General features: G+C 39.1%; 1 non-coding gene across 1 annotated transcript; it reads left to right on the forward strand.

The window, feature by feature from the left end:
* Positions 1 to 1579: 1579 nt before the first annotated feature.
* LOC112738920 (small nucleolar RNA R71) lies at positions 1580 to 1687 on the forward strand. Its single transcript, XR_003169868.1, has one exon. It is a non-coding gene; the product is annotated as a small nucleolar RNA R71 (small nucleolar RNA).
* The last annotated feature ends 8350 nt before the right edge of the window (positions 1688 to 10037 follow it).

A 10037-nucleotide genomic window follows, 5' to 3' on the forward strand; every position in this document is an offset into this window, starting at 1 on the left:
ACTTAGAGTTTGACTGTGGGGGCTCTGGTTGACTCTGCCTTGAGAGAAGCTTTTTCTGCTTCCTCTCCATGGTTGCAGAGGGAGATCCTTGAGTTTTAAACACAAGGGAGTCCTCATTCCATTGAAGGATTATTTCACCTCTGTCAACATTAATCACAGCTCTTGCTGTGGCCAGGAAAGGTCTTCCTAGGATGATGGATTCATCCTCTTCCTTTCCAGTATCCAGGACTATGAAATCAGCAGGAATGTAAAGGCCTTCAACCTTTACTAATACGTCCTCTACTTGTCCATAAGCCTGTTTTCTAGAGCTGTCTGCCATCTCTAATGAGATTTTAGCAGCTTGCACCCCATAGATTCCCAGTTTCTCTATTACAGAGAGGGGCATGAGGTTTATTCCTGAACCAAGGTCACACAGAGCCTTAAAGATCATGGTGCCTATGGTACAGGGTATTATGAACTTTCCAGGATCCTGTCTCTTCTGAGGCAATGTCAGTTGATCCAGATCACTTAGTTCATTGATGAACAAGGGAGGTTCAACTTCCCAAGTATCAATGCCAAATAATTTGGCATTTAGCTTCATGATTGCACCAAGAAACTTGGCAGTTTGCTCTTCAGTAACATTCTCATTCTCTTCAGAAGAGGAATACTCATCAGAGCTCATGAAGGGCATAAGGAGGTTCAATGGGATCTCTATGGTCTCTAGATGGGCCCCAGAGTCCTTTGGTTCCTCAGAGGGAAGCTCCTTATTGACCACTGGACGTCCCAGGAGGTCTTCCTCCTCGGGATTCACGTCCTCTCCTCTCCTCACAGGTTCGGCCATGGCGCTTATGTCAATGGCCTTGCACTCTCCTTTTGGATTCTCTTCTGTATTACTTGGGAGAGTACTAGGAGGGATTTCAGTGATCCTTTTACTCAGCTAGCCCACTTGTGCTTCCAGATTTCTAATGGAAGACCTTGTTTCATTCATGAAACTTACAGTGGCTTTAGATAGATCAGAGACTAGATTTGCTAAATTAGAAGCATTTTGTTCAGAGTTCTCTGTCTGTTGCTGAGTTGATGATGGAAAAGGCTTGCTGTTGTTAAACCTGTTTCTTCCACCATTGTTAAAGCCTTGTTGAGGCTTTTGATCCTTCCATGAGAAATTTGGATGATTTCTCCATGATGAGTTATAGGTGTTTCCATAAGGTTCACCTAAGTAGTTCACCTTTGCTATTGCAGGGTTCTCAGGATCATAAGCTTCTTCTTCAGGAGAAGCCTCTTGAGTACTGTTGGATGCAGCTTGCATTCCATTCAGACTCTGAGAAATCATATTGACTTGCTGAGTCAATATTTTATTCTGAGCCAATATGGCATTCAGAGTATCAACTTCAAGAACTCCCTTCTTCATAGGCGTCCCATTACTCACAGGATTCCTTTCAGAAGTGTACATGAACTGGTTATTAGCAACCATGTCAATGAGTTCTTGAGCTTCTGCAGGCGTTTTCTTTAGGTGAATGGATCCACCTGCAGAAGTGTCCAGTGACATCTTTGATAGCTCAGATAAACCATCATAGAATATATCCAGGATGGTCCATTCTGAAAGCATGTCAGAAGGACACTTTTTGATCAACTGTTTGTATCTTTCCCAAGCTTCATAGAGGGATTCACCTTCTTTCTGTCTGAAGGTTTGAACATCAGCTCTAAGCTTGCTCAGCTTTTGAGGAGGAAAGTACTTGGCTAAGAAAGCCGTGACTAGCTTATCCCAAGAGTTCAGGCTGTCTTTGGGTTGAGAATCCAACCATAATCTAGCTCTGTCTCTTACAGCAAAAGGGAAAAGCATGAGCCTGTAGACTTCAGGATCTACTCCATTAGTCTTAATAGTATCACATATCTGCAAGAATTTAGTTAAGAACTGAAAGGGATCTTCAGATGGAAGTCCATGAAACTTGCAGTTCTGCTGCATCAGAGAAACTAATTGAGGTTTCAGCTCAAAGTTGTTTGCTCCAATGGTAGGAATGGAGATGCTTCTTCCATGTAAATTGGAATTAGGTGCAGTGAAGTCACCAAGCATCTTCCTTATATTATTATTATTTTCGGCTGCCATCTCCTTTTCCTGTTCGAAAATTTCTGAAAGGTTATCTCTGGATTGTTGTATTTTAGCTTCTCTTAATTTTTTTCTTCAGAGTCCTTTCAGGTTCTGGATCTGCTTTAACAAGAATGTTCTTGTCCTTGCTCCTGCTCATATGACAAAGAAGATGGCACAGAAAAAATAGTAATAATAATATGGATCCTTTATACCACAGTATAGGGATCCTTGTGTTAGTAGAAGAAAAGAAGGGAAGAAAATCTGAACTCAGAGAGAGGGGGTTCGGATTTTTGGAGAGTTGAAGGAAAGATGTTAGTATATCAATAAACAAATAGAAGAAGATGAGAGGGGGAAGTGAATTTTAGAAAACAATTTTTGAAAAAGAGTTAGTGATTTTTGAAAATAGTTTTTGAAAAAGGTTAGTATTTTTTTCAAATTTTTTTTTTAAATAAAAAATAAAAATAATTAGTTAATAAAAAAGAAATTTTTGAAAAAGAGGGAAGATATTTTCGAAAATTAGAGAGAGAGAGTTAGTTAGGTAGTTTTGAAAAAGTTAAGAAATAAACAAAAAGTTAGTTAGTTAGTTGAAACAAATTTTGAAAATCAATTTTGAAAAGATAAGAAGTTAGGAAGTTAGAAAAGATATTTTGAAAATCAAATTTTTGAAAAAGATAAGATGAGAAGATATTTTTGAAAAGATATGATAGAAATTAGTTTTGAAAAAGATTTGATTTTTAAAATCTCAATTAATGACTTGATTCACAAGAAATCACAAGGTATGATTCTAGAACTTAAAGTTTGAATCTTTCTTAACAAGCAAGTAACAAACTTCAAATTTTTGAATCAAAACATTAATTGATTATGTTATTTTCGAAAATTTGATATAAAAATAAGAAAAAGATTTTTGAAAAATATTTTTGAAATTTTCGAAAATAACTAAGAATTTTGAAAAAGATTTGATTTTTGAAAAAGATTTTGAAAAAGATAAGATTTTCAAATTGAAAATTTGATTTGACTCATAAGAAACAATTTGATTTTAAAAACTTTTGAAAAAGTCAACTCAAATTTTTGAATTTGATGAGAGAAAAAGGGAAAGATATTTTTTTTTTTTTGAAATTTTTATGAAATCATGAAAATTATGCAATGCATGAAATTTTTAGATCAAAACAATGAATGCATGCAAGAATGCTATGAATGTCAAGATGAACACCAAGAACACCATGAATGTCAAGATGAACATCATAGACACAATTTTGAAAAAATTTTAATGCAAAGAAAACATGCAAGATACCAAACTTAGAATTCTTTAATGCTTACGCACTAAGAATTCAAGAATGCATATGATAAACATGAAAAGACACAAAACAAAAAATCATCAAGATCAAATAAGAAGACTTACCAAGAACAACTTGAAGATCATGAAGAACACCATGAATGCATGAAATTTTCGAAAAATTCAAGATGCACATGCAATTGACACCAAACTTATGATATGACTCAAGACTCAAACAAGAAACATGAAATATTTTTTATTTTTGTGATTTTCTAAATTTTTTTTGGATTTTTATTTTATATTTTTTTGAAAAATTATTTTGAAAAAGAAAAATAAGGATTCCAAAATTTTTAATATGAATTCCAGGAATCTTATGCTCTAAAGCTCCAATCAAAGGGTCAGGCATGGCTTAATAGCCAGCCAAGCTTTATCATATAATTACATGGACTGGAGTGATTAGTTGAATACCAATCCCAAAGCAGTTTGGGTATGGCTTTACAGCCAGATAGGATTCAACATGTTTCATGAAACACTAGAATTCATTCTTAAAAATCTTGAAGCCATAGAATAATTTATTTTTGAAAACATTATTTTTATTATTTTATTTTATTTTATTTTTTTTTTCGAAAACAAAAGAAAAATTTTTGAAAGCTTTTTGAAAAATTTTTGAAAACAAAACAAAAAGAAAATTACCTAATCTGAGCAATAAGATGAACCGTCAGTTGTCCAAACTCGAACAATCCCCGGCAACGGCGCCAAAAGCTTGATGCACGAAATTGTGATCTCCAGGCTCGAACAAATCCTGGTAATGGCTCCAGAGCTTGGTGCTCTGATCTTAATTCATAATTGTCACAACTTCGATACAACTAACCAGCAAGTGCACTGGGTCATCCAAGTAATACCTTACGTGAGTAAGGGTCGAATCCCACGGAGATTGTTGGTATGAAGCAAGCTATGGTCACCTTGTAAATCTCAGTCAGGCAGATATAAAGTGATAATGGTGTTTTCGAATATTATATAATAAAATAGGGATAGAGATACTTGTAAAGCCCGGTTAATTAAGGGCTAATTAACCCATAAATGAGAATTTATTCTAGAAAGCCTAAAATGATATTTTTATGGCTTAATATGATAGAGGAAATTGAGACGAGAATTTCGGTACCAATTTTATGGAAATCGGACCAAGATTGGACCGAACGGGCCAAACCGGTCCAACTGGGCCCAAAGTGGGCCCTTGGCCCAACATAACTAAACCAAAACCCTAGTTTTCAGCACTCTCTCTCTCCTCACACAACACCAAACACGCTGAAAAAGAGAGGAAATGGGGGAAGAACACTCTCTCAAACCTCTATCTCTCACTTGATCTTCAAACCACCATAACTTTTGATCTAGAGCTCCGATTGCCGCTCCGTTTGCGGCCACGCGTTCACCGCGGAGAGCTCTACAAAACCCATACAACTAATCTTGAGGTAAGCCACGTGTTTCTGTTCGAAATTCCAGCCCTTATTTTCGAGTTTCATGGGTAAAATGTTGAGATTTTGGGTTCTTTGATGTTATAGGACCCAACTCTCTTGAAGGAGAAGGTTAATCTTGTCTCTTTGGACCTTGGGTGTGGTAAGATTCTCAACCCTAGTGTGATTTTGTTGTTCTATGATGTTTGGGTTTTGAGATGTTGTGTATGAGTATGATGGTTGTGGCTTAGGTTGTGTATGTGTGGGTATTGGAGCTTGATTGGTGACTTTGAAAAGCTTAGAAAGGGTTTGGTGGTGAAAAATCTGTTCTTGGAGGTGTTGAGGCCTTGAGAGCTTGTGGATAAGTGGTTTGGAAGTGCTCCGGGGGAGCTTGGGAAAATCGGCTAAGGTATGGTTTCGGTTTCCCGTATCTAATATGTAATGTGGTAGGAAATACTTAGGCTAGAGGCCCTAAGATAGGCATTGAATTGTTGATGTTGTTGAATGATTGAGATATATGATGTGGTCATATATGTGATGATGATTATTAATGCCTTAGTGGTATGATGTATGAGAAATATGCATGTTGTGATATATATACTTGATGACTGGTTATGGTTGAATTGTGGGTTGAACCATGTTGATGGTGAGTATGATGTTGATTGTGTACAATAATAATTTATTGGAATTGGTGTTGTTGAGAATTGGCATGAGGAATAGTATATAATATGTCAATGTGTTTGAGTTTGAGCCACTTGGGTGAAGTGGGGTAAAATGATGAGATAGTGATTTTGGTAATTTGTGGTAATGTGTCAATGTGTGAGTTGAGGAGGCTTGATGTTGAATTTGATATATTTTGATTGATTTCAAAGAAACGGGATGAACTTGGCATGTTTTGATTGGTTTTGAAAAGAGTTGGAAATGGCTTGTTTTGAAATTGGCACTTTGTGGTTTTGTATGAAAATATGGTTTTTGGGCACACTTTGGCGGGACATAACTTGGACTACGGATCTCCGTTTTGTACCAAATCTGTTTAGAAATGAAATTGGATCCGGGATGTCCATGCCGTTCAAAGAACGGGTGAAAGACGATTTAAAATGAGGAAGTTATGTCCGTTGGAAGATTGGGGTTTAAATCTGTGGATTCTGCAGCTTTTAACTTAGAAAATTTTTAGCAGAATGACCCCTTGCGCGTGGGCGTACCTGGCGCGTACGCGCCGATCTTCCAGAAAGCACCATCCACGCGTGCGCGTGATGTGCGCGGGCGCGCCGATTGTGCTGCACCCAATGCCCAGCCATTTTCCAGAGAGTTATGCCAGAACTGTGCTAGTGTTGTGCCTGGGGCACGAGAACACCTGCGCGTACGCGTGGTTGGCGCGTGCGCGTCGATTGGCAAATCTTTAATCCACGCGTTAGCGTGCATGACGCTTGCGCGTCGATGAGTTTTTGAGGCCATCCACGCGTGCGCGTGGAGTGCGCGTACGCGTGGCCCTGTTTTCATCCCAAAGTTGATTTTTGAGTTTTAAAAGCCAAATCTCATACTTCTAAGCCTCCGATCTCACCATTTATGTCTTAAATCATTATGACATGCCTAGCTATTAAAAAGGGGCTAGTGAATGAGGTAACTTGCGAGTGAAGCAAGGGAAAAATGAATGATCAATGAGGATCAAGATGATTATGTGAGATGCGGAGGATGGTGGTGGAAGTGCTTGTTAAGCCATGGGCCGAAAGGCTGTAATTGCTAATGAAACGGCTGGTTATGGATTTAACCGTGAGCCGGAAAGGCTGTGTATAATATGAATATTGGCTGGTTCTGGACTGAACCGTGAGCCGGATGGCTGATATGGATGTTGATCCATGGATGAGAATTTATGCATGCTTATGCTGAATTATTGATAATTGAGATTTGCACTTCCACTATCAGAGGCACGAGATCCCTGGGAGGAAGCAGTGGCTAGCCACCACGTGCTCCAGGTGGAGGCTCGAGACTCTGTTGACCCTATGTCGTAAGTGTGGCCGGGCACTGTGAAAGACCCGGATGAGCTCGCCCCCGAAATATTCACCAGTGAGGGTGATGGATATGGATCATGTTTATGATCAAGTTTATAACGAGTATAACTCGAGTTGGGGATGCGCGACAGAGGGACAGTCCAATGGTTAGCTACCAGGACTTGTTGGGTTGGCTCTATAACCGACAGATGATATCATCAGCCACTAGGGACAGGCATTCATCATATGCATACTATGTGAATTGTTTGAGATTGCCTATTTGACTGCATATTACTTGCTAATTGTCTAAATGTCTTAACTGCTCCTATTTGTATATTCTTTGTCTGATATAATTGTGTTTGCTATTATATACTCCTGCTGGTGGTTGGGAGGTTTGAAGGAATTGGAAAGGGAAGTATTAGTTAGACTGAAGAATCTTTAGTCAGATACCCTTATATGGTTTAGCTTGTTTATAAGCTTTGATATTATCTGGAGGAAGTTCTAGGATTGCCTTTGGCTTTCCTCTATTATTATGTATTATATATGTGGAAGCTGTTACCGTGCTGGGGACCTCTGGTTCTTACCCATGCGGATTTTGTGGTTTTCAGATGCAGGACGCGAGGCTTCTCGTTGAGGCATGCTGGAGACTTCTGGATTAGCGAAGATCCTTTGTTCTTGGGACTCTGTTTTGGTTTATATATTTTGTTTAGATACTTTTATCTCCATTAAATAATACAAACTGTGATGACTCCTTCTAGAGGGGATTTTGGAGATTAGGTTTTCGGTATTTATGTCCCTTTGGGTTTTCCTTGGGGTTTTCCTTATTTTATTATATGTATATATTGCTATGCTCGAACCGGTTATCTTTGCAGCCGGATTTTGAGTCTTGATATTCCTATTTTTGATACTCTTTATATATATGATCTTGCGTTAGCTTATCCTTTGCTCGTTGTGTTAGTGATCGGAGTGTTGCGCTTTGAGTTGCGGTTTTTGTTTATCCTTTTTTTTCTACAAGGCTCCTAGTTATAATCAATCATTCATACTACTATACGTACTAAATTTTTGTTTTAGAGGTCGTAATACCTTGCCATCTCTGAATTATGACTTAAGCATAAGTCTCTGTATGGTAGGGTGTTACAATACTTATGTAATTCATTGGTGAGAATTTCAGATAAGCGAATGGAGATGCTTTTCGTTCCTCTGAACCTCTGCTTTCCTGCTATCTTCATCCAGTTAGTCTTACTCCTTTCCATGGCTGGCTTTATGTGATACATCACCACTGTCAATGGCTACTTTCGGTCATCTCTCGGAAAAATGATCCAATGCTCTGTCACGGCACGGCTAATCGTCTGGAGGCATCACCCTTGTCAATGGCTTCATCTTATCCTCTCAGTGAATAATATGCTCACGCACCCTGTCACGGCACGACTATTCATCTGTCGGTTCTCGATCATGCTGGAATAGGATTTACTATCCTTTTGCGTCTGTCACTAACGCCCTGCAATCGCGAGTTAGGAGCTCGTCACAGTCATTCAATCATTGAATCCTACTCGGAATACCACAGACAAGGTTTAGACCTTCCGGATTAGTATGTTTTTAGTATGTTTTTAGTAGGATCTAGTTACTTTTAGGGATGTTTTCATTAGTTTTTATGTTAAATTCACATTTCTGGACTTTACTATGAGTTTGTGTGTTTTTCTGTGATTTCAGATATTTTCTGGCTGAAATTGAGGGACTTGAGCAGAAATCAGATTCAGAGGTTGAAGAAGGACTGTTGATGCTGTTGGATTCTGACCTCCCTGCACTCAAAGTGGATTTTCTGGAGCTACAGAACACAAAATGGCGCGCTTCTAATTGCGTTGGAAAGTGGACATCCAGGGCTTTCCAGCAATATATAATAGTCCATACTTTGACCAAGAATAGACGACGTAAACTGGCGTTCAACACCAGCTTTCTACCCAAACCTGGCGTCCAGCGCCAGAAAAGGAGCCAAAACCAGAGTTGAACGCCCAAACTAGCACAAAAGTTGGCGTTCAACTCCAAGAAGGACCTCTACACGTACAACACTCAAGCTCAGCCCAAACACACACCAAGTGGGCCCAGAAAGTGGATTTATGCATCAATTACTTACTCATGTAAACCCTAGTAGCTAGTTTATTATAAATAGGACCTTTTACTATTGTATTAGGCATCTTTGATCAGTGTAAACCATCTTTGGATGTATGGTTCTTAGATCAGAGGGCTGGCCTCTCGGCCATGCCTGGACTTTCACTTATGTATTTTTAACGGTAGAGTTTCTACACTCCATAGATTAAGGTGTGGAGCTCTGCTGTTCCTCAAAGATTAATGCAAAGTACTACTGTTTTCTATTCAATTCATCTTATTTCGCTTCTAAGATATCCATTCGCACCCAAGAACATGATGAAGGTGATGATTATGTGTGACGCTCATCACCATTCTCCCCTATGAACACGTGCCTGACAAACACTTCCGTTCTACATGAAATAAGCTAGAATGAATATCTCTTAGATCTCCTAACCAGAATCTTCGTGGCATAAGCTAGAATGATGGCGGCATTCAAGAGAATCCAAAAAGTCTAAACCTTGTCTGTGGTATTTCGAGTAGGATTCAATGATTGAATGACTGTGACGAGCTTCAAACTCGCGAGTGCTGGGCGTTAGTGACAGACGCAAAAGGAGGGTGAATCCTATTCCAGCATGATCGGGAACCGACAGATGAATAGCCGTGCCGTGACAGGGTGCGTGAGCATATTATTCACTGAGAGGAGGGGATGTAGCCACTGACAACGGTGATGCCCTTGCATAAAGCCAGCCATGGAAAGGAGTAAGACTGATTGGATGAAGATAGCAAGAAAGCAGAGGTTCAGAGGAACAAAAGCATCTCCATACGCTTATCTGAAACTCTCACCAATGATTTACATAAGTATCTCTATCCCTATTCTATTATTTAGTATTCAAAAGCATCATTATCAATTTATATCTGCCTAACTGAGATTTGCAAGGTGACCATAGCTTGCTTCATACCAACAATCTCCGTGGGATTCGACCCTTACTCACGTAAGGTATTACTTGGACGACCCAGTGCACTTGCTGGTTAGTTGTATCGAAGTTGTGAACCATGGTATTGGCACCATGTTCTTGGCGCCATCGCCAGGGAAAGAAAGAGCCGTGAATTTTACATTATTAAAGTGTAATCACGATTACGCGTACCAAGTTGCTCACGTTGCCAGGGATTGTTTG

This window comes from Arachis hypogaea, chromosome 13, assembly GCF_003086295.3.
Source record: "Arachis hypogaea cultivar Tifrunner chromosome 13, arahy.Tifrunner.gnm2.J5K5, whole genome shotgun sequence".
NCBI classification, from domain to species: Eukaryota; Viridiplantae; Streptophyta; class Magnoliopsida; order Fabales; family Fabaceae; genus Arachis; species Arachis hypogaea.